Source organism: Lycium ferocissimum, chromosome 9 (assembly GCF_029784015.1).
Source record: "Lycium ferocissimum isolate CSIRO_LF1 chromosome 9, AGI_CSIRO_Lferr_CH_V1, whole genome shotgun sequence".
In the NCBI taxonomy this organism is placed as follows: Eukaryota; Viridiplantae; Streptophyta; class Magnoliopsida; order Solanales; family Solanaceae; genus Lycium; species Lycium ferocissimum.
In genome coordinates this window covers 21332166-21345814 of record NC_081350.1, presented here as the reverse complement: position 1 = coordinate 21345814, position 13649 = coordinate 21332166, and the positions used below count along the sequence as shown (strand labels likewise).

The window sequence follows — 13649 nt, the reverse complement described above, 5'->3', positions numbered from 1 at the left end:
TACCCTCCACATATACTTGGTATACACTAAATATTCTATTAATCCTTAACTCTAAAACATTATATTCAGGTCATATACAAGTTATATCATACCCCAAAATTCCCAGAAAATAAATCAAGGATAGCCAAGGTCTCAACTCAATTTTAACATCTCATGCAAGTTTTAAATCTTAGAGTATTAGTCAGATAACTGGCCAAAATAAACCATATAGGATTGTATTTGACTTCAACCTGGAGGTTCAACTAATTCCCCCTAAGAAAAGAGTCCAAAGAGATGCCAAGCTATGCAAGAATAAGTAGAGCAAGTGAAGTTAATGTCCAGTAATGCATGACCAAGTAGAGCAAGGTGTTATAAGTGTCAAGTAGGCAGGATAGTAGTTAAAAATAGCATGGACAGACAGGAGTAGCAGTCCATGATAGTAGGCATCAAACCAGAGCAGGATAGTAGTTAAAAATAGCATGGACAAACAGGAGTAGCAGTCCATGATAGAGGTAGAGAAATGCCAAGCCAAAAGTTATACAAGATGCACAGGGTACATGATAGTCTCCTAGGTCCAAATATTGGTCAATATGATCATATGAGTCACATCCAAGGAAGTCTAAGGTTGAATGCTTGGCGTTAAGTCCTATTGAGAGCTATGAGGTACATAATTTTCAACTTAGGTTCAAAACATTACATCAAGACATGATAGGGCATGAACAGAATATAGAGAGCAGGTGTTTGAATCACAGAATTAACCAAATGAAGGCAAACAAGCAAGAAACAGACCCTGCACTTAGTTTCTTTTCCTTTATACATCTTTCAGTCTTTGTCTTAGCTTTCTTATGCTCAGCCTCATTGTGGTTTGCTATGTATAGGATATCCAAAAAACAGTGACCAAGAACCAACTAAAAGAGCACTAATCATAGAGACAAGTCACAATATTCAAATGCAATTGTAGGTCCCCTAGCCCCACTAATGCAAATCAAACAAGTCTTCAAATTCAAGTCTCAGGTGAAATCAATAACCAAAGGGATGGAATAAGGATTTAAACAACTTAGAAATTCATTTTTTAAGTCAACAAAGGTTAAAGTAGTGCTAGAAACCATTCTTTAGATTCATTTACTATCAACAGGCTATCTCAGAAGCAATTTTAGAAGTCTAGAGCCATTTCTAGACTAGTTTTAGCTTGGGGTCTGAGTATGGTCCCAAAATGGTTCAGGTTCAGCTAGTCTCATCCCCAGAACTACACAAAAGCACATATAGGATTCTAGTTAAGACTCAACAAATCAAAACATGGACAGAAGGGGGGGGGGGGGGGGGAACCTGATACTATCCTAGACTCAATTCAGCACATTAGACATAGTTCAGTTTCCAACAGACAGATAAGGGTAAAATACATAGGGAGCAGTCTCAGATTTCACCAGCAAATGATAAGGGAGGTATATCACAAAAGAGAGGCATCACACTCAATCCTTTAAGCATTTTTCTTAGATACTCAACCAAGCTCAGAAGTAGTAAAAACAGTGCAAAGCTAACATTGTACTTCAGGGTTTCAAAGGAATAACAAAGTGTACACATAAGAACAAAGCAGTCATTTGATGCTTTATAAAATCCCATTTGTAATTTTAGTAGATCAGTTTATTCCTTTTTTTTTTTTCGCAAAGGAGGGGAAACTAGATTCATTTTTTACAAAAGTATCTTATCAGAAATCAGCCTCTATAGAGAGAAACAGTTCAAAACACTTAACACGGCAAACAAATGAAGATTCAAATTCCTTCTAGTTCAGATATAGGTAAGTAATACTTAGACAAATGTCTCATTAGTTTTAAGGTGACTTTTAAAAATTGAAACTGACCTTGAGGGTCATTCATAGTCCAAATAGGTGATAGGTATTGGAAATCACAAAAAGATAACAAGGCTATCCCAAACAAAGGTGATAACTTAGCACCGTTTTTAAAACCAGTTTATACTAAAGTAGTTGCAACAGAACCTAGAGGCATTCAGAGAAAAAAGAAAAAAAAAAGCACAGAGGGGACCTCAAACAACCTCAAGTCAAATGAATAACACCTTAGACTTTTAAACTTCATAAATGAAACAGAGGGCAAGAGTTAAGATAGTCCACTAACTGTAAACCAGGTTAGGTGACCCAGAACTTGCTCAAAAAAACAATCAACAGGCTTAGCATGAGCTTAATACAACCCCAATAGGACTATAAATGCACAGAAACCACAGAACAAATAGCCAATCAGTCATGAAAATGTAAAGTGTCATCCCTGTCACACCCCGATTTTACTAGGGTGTGATGGGCACCCGACCCCATACTCGGAGCCGAGCGAACCCGCTGACTCTTATTACATACATACTTTCTTTGAATTCTTAGATTAAACAAAATAAAATACATAGTAAAATTTTCAAAATCTTTTGTCGTTTCCAATTAAACACAATCTGTAAACAAAAGGGCTCTGTAGTATAATGTATAATAAAAACACATCGGCTAGTGGAACCGTTTCGCCCGACACACTAGACCCACGACTTTGTCGCAAAGTCTCTAGCTTCGAACAAGCGCACCAAGACATATAATCGACTCGGCGAGAACTCCGGTACAAATGGAGTCTACCAACTCATTGGAACGTCTTACGTAACGGCTTCTACTCATGCCGGGTGTACTGCGCGGCATGAAACGCGGCGCCCACGAAATGGGGCGTCGGTACGAGTAATGTGCGAGTATGTAAGGCATGAGTAATATCACGAAACCATAATAGAGAACATAAAACATGACATAGGAGAGAGTGATATAACTGTAACTACCGTTTGTCTACTACGATAGATATTGTGCAAGTTAACTTTACCTTTGGAGTACTATATAGATACTACAAGTAAGCGCCCGACAGTGTAGGTGCGGTGTGTAAGCACCCGACCATATAGGTGCGGTGGACTTGCCCGACCATATAGGTACGGTGTAACGCTTCGAGCCGGAGACCATGGAATAAAGGCGTAATCTGTCATCCGAGTGCCCCGCAGGGCGGATGCCATGCATGCTAGCTTTTTTTAAAAAAACATGTAAATATACGGAAGTAAGCGCCCGACCCGATCGGTGTATAATACCGTCCATATAGGAACGGTGTATAACGCCCGTCCATATAGGAACGGTGTATAAGCCGCGTCCGGGCTTCCGCGTCCGGGGTGTAATCGCCCGCTGCGGTGGTGTGTACGCCCGGCCGCCCGTTCGGACGGCACGGTGTCATAAAATAAATCATATGTAAAAATAAAGCATGCATGAGAGCCCAAGTGAAAACTACAACTCTATCGGAGTGACGTAAGGTCGGTAACCTCCGATCACATTATGGATAATCGGGATCGTCCCTCACCTTGAAGGAACAATTATAAGGCGAGACTATCAATCAAGGATAACATCACGGGAAAACATAAAACAGGGTCATGACATATCATTTCATATACTTTGAAACCTCTAAAATAGTCATTATCCAAAAATTAGCTTAACATTTCATATCGTCGTATTCATGGTAAGAACATATCCTTGACATATTCGTCCTAGTCATTTTCTCATATCTAGCATCATCATTGTCATCATAAAATCATAGTCGTTGTTTTGATCATAAAAACTTTCAAAAATCGTAAAACTTGGATTTTGAAGAAAAATGGATATTTTGGAAAACATTCCTAAACTTTTAGGAAGGAAAATCATGCTTTGAAATCATAACTTCCAACCTTTGAAAATAAGGGCGTTATGGGAGCATTTATAAAATCGCGACGTATGATTCATGCCATAGAAGGAAAAAGGACGAGCCTTAACATACCTGTCTCACGACCAACTAGCTACGCTTAATTGTCCAAGCTCGCTACCGCTATTCTACATTCAAGAAAATTGATGCAACCATTAGATTCATTACTAAGCACACTTGTCTTGATTTTTCAAATAAATTCATTTATGATCTGCGAAATTTGAAAGCATCTCTCCCGTAAATACACCATCCCGAGAGTCTTACACCAAATCATCAACAACAATCCAAGAATTCAACGGCCAAACTATCAACAATACCAACAATTATTCTAGCAACAACATTCAATTCAATTCAATTCAATTCAATTCAATTCATGACTTTCAAAGCGATTGATCAACACACTAATCCATCCAACACCTTCCAACTCCAATAAGACCAATAACAATACATTTCCTTTTCTTCCAAATTCATGAACTCCACACTAACAACATCATATTAACAACACCACACTAACAACAACATTATCTTCCATTATGCAAGAACATTACATTCAATTTACATGAGCTTCTAAAACAAGTCTCCAACTACTACAATTTCATTAAGATCATTAAGCTTTTACTAACAACATAAAATCCACAACACAACACCCAAAATACTAAATAAAACTTTGTCACCATTCCTTCACAATATAACAATATACACGGCCATACACACAATATACAACTCACGGCCACCTATATCCATATTCTCCATGAATTTCACTCATTTTCATACACAACAACATGCACAAACATCCATAACATAAAAGGGAATGAATTCTTACCTTTCTCTCTTGACTTTCCACTTAGCTAGAACTTCCAACTTGCAAGAATATGTGTTGTTCTTGCTCTAATGAACACTCCAACTTGCTAAGGACCCTTCAACTAGTAGAAAATAATTTTTTGAAGAAAAATTTTCCAAGATTTTTCTTGGTTCTTGCTATGGCCGAATGGCCCCTCTAGTTTTTCTCCTTCTCTTTTGTTCTTCCAAGTCTTGAAATTTCTAGAGAATAAAAATGAATAAGATGACTTGGTCATCTTTCTACATATATATATATATATATATATATATATATTCCTACAACATGTGAAGGGCACATGCTCTTTCCCTTCATTTTTCTAGAAATTTTCTCTCTTTTTTTTTTTTGAATTTCTTAAATTATAACAAGATGACTAATTATTTATCATCATTTCCTTATTTATGCATGCATATTTTTGCATGACTTCTACTAAAGAAATATGAACACATGGCTCCTCTTCACCACTTTTCTAGAATTTTCCTTTTCTTTTCTTAAACAAAAGATGACTTATTTGTCATCATTTTTCATTCTTTCCTTTCCCTTTTTTTGTCACATGGCCAATATGGCCCTTTTTGAACTTTCATGAACTCCTTTGTAAAATTCCCGTTTTGCCTCTCGACTTTCCTCGATATTACCATTTTGCCCCTAATCTTCCACATTATTTTTACGGCGCATTTGCGAATTTCTCTTTTTGCCCTTAGCCTCTCACAATATTTCCATACTAATAATAATCATAAATGATATTCATGACAACTCGTACATCAAAATGATTTTTGAAAATGATCTCGCCCTTAACTTTCCACGCCGACTTTGAAATTTCCGAACGTACAAAATACGGGCTATAACAATCCCAATCCCCTAAAACTAATAAGCAAGACAGTACACAAGCAAACCAATACCTACTTTATTTTAATCTTATTTTGACCTTCAACTTACTAGTTAGTACTTAAAATCTCTTTCAAACCTCTTAAAACCTCTTTCAAACCTCTTAAAACTAATATTTTCACTAAAACAGTCTTAAAGAACACTTAAGACTCCAACACTAAACTATACAAGTTACTTTTCTTGTTTTAATATTTTTATCTTCTAAACAGACCCAAACAGAGCCATCAAACCACTTAAAACATAGAATCACCTTAAACAAATCTCAACACCAAAAGAAAACAATGAAACGTGTTGACTATAGGCTATACAACTTTATCTTTGAATCATTAAAAAAAAAAAAAAACTAATCATCAACCATCAGCAACAATACAACAACATTATTGCATATACAAGTTCATTTTCCCCTTTTTTTTTTTTCAGTCACTTTCAGGCATTATTACCAACTGACAAATTAGCAAACCATACAACATTATCACCATACCATATAGATAAGCTCATTCAACAGTTAATAAACAAGTTGCATTAAATGAAAATAACCTCAAAAGAGAATAGGTAAGTTAAAACAAAGATGTTACCTTTTGTTAGGGCAACCTAAGGATCAAAGGTGGGGATTGGATCAACACTTTAGGCCGACGTTGAACGCTTCAACTTGGCCACTGAGGCTCTTTACTAAAGAAAATAGGATCAACAACCAAAGAAACCTTAAAACAACCTTGCTTTTGTAGTTTTTGTGTAATAAATCCCTATTCCCAGAGTAGTACAAGTCTTTTTATAGCATTCTTATATAGTATAGTAGTAGTATTTTCAGATATTAGTGTAGTATATTCGTAGGAAAATTTAAAGACTTTCTAGGATTTCTTAATGCTCTAAGGTTTTTTAGAAAGAAAAATTCGGATCCTTTCAATAGTCATGAGACCTTCTATATATAGTAATAGGAGTAGGGCTTAAGGCAAAAGAGGTAAAACCTAAAGTTCAACAGAATTTTCCCCTCATTCTCAAACCCTAAATAAAACAAATTGAAATTCAATAAAAGACAAACCAATTTCTCCACAAATTCGTACTAGTAGTACTATAACCTATCAGAATTTGTACAAATCACACAACAAAATAAAAATATCTGATGGATTACACCCTAAAAAATCCAAATAAAATTCAGCAAAAATAGGAAATACTAAGATAGTACAGTGAGTCACACAAGCAGCCAAAATTAGTACAACACAATGTTCACATAGTACATTAAAGGATAAAATTCCCCAAAATTCCCTAACCGATTCGAATATCTTGGGATTTCCCCCTTTAATTCTCTCCATTTGTGTGTCATGGTGCCAAGATAACAGCAGGCTCAAAGGCCCCTGTCCATGGCTCCTATGACACAGAGAAAATAAGAGTAAATTCCCAAATTAGGATTTCGAATTGAACATGAAACGTGATTAAAATTTAGAAATAAACCTGCCATTAGTGTTAGGAAGACAAGGGGAGAAAAACCCCTCAAGAATTTACCCGAAAGCAGCCATGAAATGGCCATGGAAAAGATCGCAAAACTCAATCCCTAAATCGCCATTGAAGGGGTTAGAGTTGGAGAGAATAAGCAGACGGGAAAAATGGGACCGAAGTCATTTGTAACGACTCGTTTGGTCGTTATAGTTCTTTAGGCACTTTCTGTTACACCTCAGCAATTTCATGTCGTTGTGTCGTGAATAGATTAACGCCAGGTTAAGGCGAACATGAGACCTTCACGACTATAAGAGGGTGACTGGAAACCTTAAGGCATATACGAGAAGATTTTTAAGTTATATGACTTGGTGAAACTAGGCTCGTCAAAGGAAATGGAGTATAAGCTATGTTTGGGAAGGATTTCATGGCTATCGAACTAACGAATATTTAGTAAGGTCTTGAGGACGAGTTATAATGTTTGTTAGATCGTTAAGGAGGTGTTACATAAGTACCAAGAAGGTTCCATAAGGATTCGAGATCAAATGAAGCGAAGAGAACGAATTTGGAAAAATTGGGGATTATACGGTCATATATATGGACCGTATATTTTATACGGCCCGTATACCTAACCGTAGGACCCTTCCAGTGAAGGGTGAGTTTCTGGATGAAACATACGGTCCATTATACGGACCCTATAAATTATAAGATCCGTATAGTAGACCGTAGGTTTCAGGTCGAGTCCGAGTTCTATTTTTATATATGTATGATCCCTCTTTCTTTTTCTCATTTTCACCTCTCCAACCTTCTCTAAGCCTTTTGAATGTTCTCCATATCACACTAACACATATCTAAGAGAGGAATCAAGGATCAAACATCCAAAGTTGGTAGAATCAAAGGTGTGGATGCTTTCTGGGGTTGATAGAAGTTAAGAATTTCTTTGGTATTGGAGTTGAGTTCTTCTCAAGTGGAGTACTTTTATTCAAATATCATCTCTACACAACAAAAAGGTGAGTTCTACAATTGTTTTATATTATTGATGGTGTTGAATAGTTGAAGAACTTGAAATAGAAACAAATATGGAATATGAACCAAAATATGCAAATAATGGTATGCTGGGTTGAAAGGTAGTTGAGTTATGATTCATGGTATAATATGAGTATAATCTTGTTATGAATGACGCTAATGATGTTGAGGAGGTATTATGTGAATGATAAGTATGATGTTGTATTATAGTTGCGGTTATGGAGGATCTTGGAGGTGAATTTGGAAATTAAATAATGTCTGACTCAAGGGAATTTACGTGTTATAATATTATGGGCGTTGTTATGATGTTTGGGAGTTGTTTTATTATATAAGGAGAAGTTGTCAAAACAGAGGAAATGCTGCCTAATTTTCATTAGCCTTAGCCGCTTTAGTTTAAGCTTAAGTATACTTCCAACAATCTAATCTTCGTACGAACCCTTTTGTATGTAGAATTGTGAGCCCGGAAGGAGAGGTCTTAGTAGACATCGTTAAGGAGATATAAAGGTATGTAAGGCTCGTTCAAGGCATGATTCCTGTACTATAATCTTTCCCCTATACTTCCATGACCTTCTTATGTCCCTAAAAATGGAAGTTAAAGACCTTCAAGAGCTTCTTATGAGATATGTTTTATGACAGTGATGATGACAATGATGTTTTCATAATGTCGGTATTTCTATGTTTATGATCTCATTGATGCTATTGTTCATTATTGGCTCACCTCACGGTATTAGTTCCTTCAAGGTGAGACATAGCGATGATGATGATGCCATAATGTAATCAGAGGCTCACAACCTTACGTCACTCTGATAAAGTCGTAGCTTTACTTGGGCTCTCATGCATGCTACTTATATTATATATGTATATGTATATAGGGGACATGGGAAAGGTGAGGCGCTATAGATGCATAGCCACCTGATTAGTTGGTATATTATGATATCGTCCCGGACGCGGGACGCCCGGACGTGGGATATATGGGTAATGGATCGGGCCGTTCGTTTCGCGGTAATATTTTGATATATGATGATATATGGATCGGGCTGCACGTTCCGCAGCAATATATGATATGATGATGTTTAATTTATAAGCTTGCATGCATGACTCCGCCTTAAGAGGCAAGTAGTCACCGGTTATCTTCTTAACTTTTATGCTCTTGTTTCCTTATTATGTTATAATGCATGCCTTACATACTCAGTGCATTGTTCGTACTGACACCCTTTTCCTTTGGACGCTGTGTTCATGCCCACAGGTAGACAGGGAGACGATCCAGCTTCCTAGGAGCCAGACCAGCTTACACAGGAGCACTTTCATATTCCGAAGGTGCAGTTCTAATATATTCTTTTGTGTACATACTTGGATATGGCGGGGTCCTGTCCCGTCCTCATGACTTTAGTGTTTTAGTTAGAGGCTCGTAGATACTCATGTGTGGGTAGTAGATGTTATGTGGCCCTCATTGTATATTCTGTATATCATTCTTTTATTGTCGTGAGGGCTTACCTATATATATGCACGTGTTTTGATGAACAGTATATGATCAGATAATGATAAACACCACCTTGGGGACTATATGTGTTCCGTGTGGGCAGGATAATAGTATGACGAATGGTGCTCGGTGGTCCCTTTTAACCCGAGGGGACCGTTGACACACTTCCCAAGGTGTCTAGACTGGATTCGGGTAACTTTGGTGAAAATATAGACTTAGAAGTGAAAGTAGTCGACCCGAAGTTGACTTTTGGGCAAAGAACTTTTTTCATAATTCTGTCAATTTCGAGAGGTCCAGATAGTCGTTTAGAACTTGTATGTGCATTTGATTCGGTTCCCAATGCATTCTGTTGCATTTTGGGAAATTAGATGGGAAATGGGAATTAAGGCATCGGTAGGTGACTCGATCAACAAGACCTCCATTGAGAATTTTGAGGCCACAGGCTCGTTCGTAGCGCGTTTTTGTGTGGGACTAGGTATCTGGTATGTGAACAGATGGCCTCGGGAGTTAGTCGAAAATTGGATCGAAAGAAAATATTGGGCCAAGGTTCTGGTGTTTGGTGCCCACTTTGGCGGCACTAGCACCGCAGCAGCGGCACTGCTTGGGTGGTAGCCCTGTCGCTGAAGCAGTCCAAGTCATTTTGGCTTGACCGTTGAAGCGATCAGGTGGCCGCTGGGGCGGTCCAGTTACTGCTACAGCGGTGACGGACAGTGACTGTGCATTAAATGAGTCTTAGACCCTCATTATTTCATATCTCAATTTTGTGGCTTAGGAAGGCTGTTCTTGGAGACAAATTGAAGGAAATCTTGTAGGTAAAACCTTGTATAATCCTTTACTTGTCCTTAATCACAATCATCTTAGAATTTCCCTTCCCTTTTCAATCCTTTAGAAATTGAATTTGAAAGAGGGTTTTGGAAGATTTTTCTTTAAGAATATACTTGATAAATTGATGGTGTTAATGTTAAAATGTGATGAATCTAAGCTTAGTAATCATATATCTTTCACTTTTAAGGTTAAATTTTGGATTTGGAGAATTAGGGTTCATACCCAATTTGGGGGTTTTTACTAAAAATCATATTAGGGGATAATTCTTGAGCTAAATCAACAATTAATGATGGGGTTATGATTACCTAGGATTCAATTTGGTATTTTACCCGTGAATTTCCCATTTCTCCCTTATGGGCCTGTTTCCCCAATTTCTAGGGTTAAAATGGACCTAATCGATATCATAGCAATATTAGTATCATTATTCATGATTTCTAATTTAGAATTCGATTGTGCTTAGACTACTTTGGTTCTGAGCTTCAGAGAAAGGGCAAGGCGATAGAGTGACTTGTTGGTGTTGCAGTTCGGCGGTCCAGGTAGGTTATGGTTTACCTTTGGTGAGACTTAGTATAATGAATCATATATTTAGATTATGATGTCGGAGACAGCATGTGAACCTTCGGGTGTGAAGTTGGGATGGATATTGCCTTAGGTTGGGCCCTGATATGTGTTGGGACTAGCCACCCCATTATATGTGTTTGATTGTTTAATTGGGTTGGCTTGATGCCATGTGTAGTTGGTAGATATCGAATGTTGTTTGTTGTCCTGATTTGGATAGGATTGACATACCCGTTGTTGGTATATGTACTATGATACATTATTGGCGTACCCATTATTGGTACTTGAGTTATTGATATATGTTGGCATACCCACTATTGGTATTGTGATGTAATACATTGTTGGCGAACCCCGTTGAGGTACCTATGCTATTGAGCTTGCTTGTTGATGATTTACCTATGCATTGCACGCATTCTCTCATATTGTCATGCATGGCTGATATCCGGTGATGATCCGGTATCGTTGATTGAGCGAAACTGATATTTGATAAACTCTTTTACTTGAGTGATTGTGAAAAAGGCAGATGTCCGAAGATCCATTCTGAAATCGTTGTTTATATGAAACTTATACTTGATAAACTCTTTTGCTTGAGTGATTATGAGAAGGCCGATGTCCAAGGTTTAATTCCGGAATAGCTGATTTATGAAACTGATATTTGATAACTCTTTGAGGGATTGTGAGGAGGCCGATATCCAATGGTTATATTCGGGCATCGTTGTGCATGGCTGATTTCGATGTTATCCCGGATTCGATTGTAGTGCATGGGCTCCGCGAGTCCTCCAGAGTGGTGCCGGTGAGACTCCCCCTATGAGAAATTAGCCAGGGTCCCGTCTATTTGTTTGGCAAAGATCCGAGACGGGTGGCACTCAGACTTCGCGAGTCACCTTTGGATTGTGCTGCCGGGATATCGATATTTCCATCCAGAGTACATGTGTACATCTCATTTGCATAGCATGGCATGGCATCACATTCATACCATTATTGCATTGCATTGCATTATGACTTGAGTGAGATGTCGTGATGACTGTATTATGACGATTGTGTTGTTGTTTCTATTGTGTTGATTGTTAAAGGATTAGAAATACTCAGACTTATTATATTGGGGTTAGATACTTACATAGATGTTGATGGATACTCGGTTACGATTATATTGTTCCATGCATGATTGGTCTACTTGTTTATCTGCGTTATTTTCTGAATTGTGTTAACTATGCTTAGTCGGCCTATGATGCCTACCGATCTTGTTGTTTGTCTTGACTGCCGCAGCTTTGCGTTCTTTTATGAATGCGAGTATCGGCCGGATCTCTTCTCGACTCGTGGCTGATCGACTCCTCAGCTTCTACTTGAGTTTTCCGGGGTGAGCATGGCATCCGCTGACCTCGAAGACTCTTCTATTGTTTATGTCTTACTTTTCCTTCAAGACATGATTTGAGACATTTTATGTATTATTATTCAGACCAGAGTCATTCGTATCTAGATGCTCTTGTATGACCAGACCAAATACTGGGGTGGATTCATTTACTTCCGCACTTATCTATATTATATTGTGAGACTTACGTCATTTTACTTCTTCCGCTATTATATTTATTGATTGTGAACATTGAGTTAAGGGTTCGCCTACCGAGGTGGGAATGGTAGGTGCCCGCATGACCTAGGCTAAAATGGGTTGTGACATTGCTGGTTTGCAACTTTGGTCCCTTATCAAATATATACCCCCCCCCCCCCCTTTAAAATTATTTAACAAGTTTTAAAAAGGCCTTCCTTGAGTTTAAAACATGATTTAAAAGGTCCCTTGTACATAAGTTAAATAAACATGTACAATTTCATGAAACTATGTATTTGTATAAAACTAACACGTAAGTTCGTATATATAAAAAAATAAAGTTCATAACACGTCGTTTTAAAATACGATAGGTCCGAGCAATATTTTAAAAATGCGAAAAAATGCAATCAACAGTGCCGTAATTCATACGTTGTTTTAAATTAATGATTTTTTCGAGCTAGATGGAACAGAATGTATGTCTTCTTTTTAAATCAAATTTGTAAAAGTAAATAATTCGTAATTTCTTGTAATTGTTAATTTTATGAACATAATAATTAAACGTCAATTTTTTGGGATTTTTAAATTTTAAATTTTTTAAGGGCATCCTTACTCCGTCTTGGACTCGGGAAATATGAAAAATTAAAATATACGTTTTACGCGGTGAAAATTAGGTGTCAACAATCATCAAAGGGGTAAAACAGAATTTCACTTTTTTTTTTTTTTTAAATTAAGCCATCACCATAGGCTGTGATCCCTATGATGTGGGGGGTTAGGCTTGACCCCTACCATGTCTATTGATGCAAAATAATTACATATGTTAGAGGGGGACATGAACGAAACCTCTAACCAAGAGATAACTGCACGTATATCCAAAAATTAAAGGAAGGATTTAGCCTATACAAGATCCTTCGCTAGCCAGAATTCTCTTGGTTAACTGCACGTATATCCAAAAATTAAAGGAAGGATTTAGCCTATACAAGATCCTTCGCTAGCCAGAATTCTCTTGGTTAACTGCACGTATATCCAAAAATTAAAGGAAGGATTTAGCCTATACAAGATCCTTCTCTAGTCAGAATTATTCTATCAACTTACAAAAAAGTTACATTTATCATATCTCCTTCTCATAGAAGGGAATTGCCACTTATCAAGTTGGATTAATCCCTTCACTTCTTGTGGCAGTTGATGATATGAAGTGTATATAGTTTCATTACCACTGGTTGAAGCAAGTTTGGCCAGATAGTCAACAATCTTGTTAGCCTCTCTGGAGCAATGCTTGAAGTCCACAGTGTCATTACCCCTGCTGGTACTTTGAATCAAATTTTTAAGATTCATATTGAT

General features: G+C 37.4%; 1 protein-coding gene and 1 long non-coding RNA gene across 2 annotated transcripts in view; both read right to left on the bottom strand.

Moving 5' to 3' along the window:
• LOC132029871 (uncharacterized) overlaps nucleotides 1-13649 on the bottom strand; it is a 115899-nt gene that overhangs the window by 63639 nt on the left and 38611 nt on the right. The gene's annotated exons all lie outside the window — the stretch shown is intronic.
• On the bottom strand, nucleotides 6491-7049 carry LOC132069289 (uncharacterized). Its single transcript, XR_009417729.1, has 2 exons — nucleotides 6898-7049; nucleotides 6491-6800 (listed from the first exon to the last, which is right to left on the bottom strand). It is a non-coding gene; the product is annotated as an uncharacterized LOC132069289 (long non-coding RNA).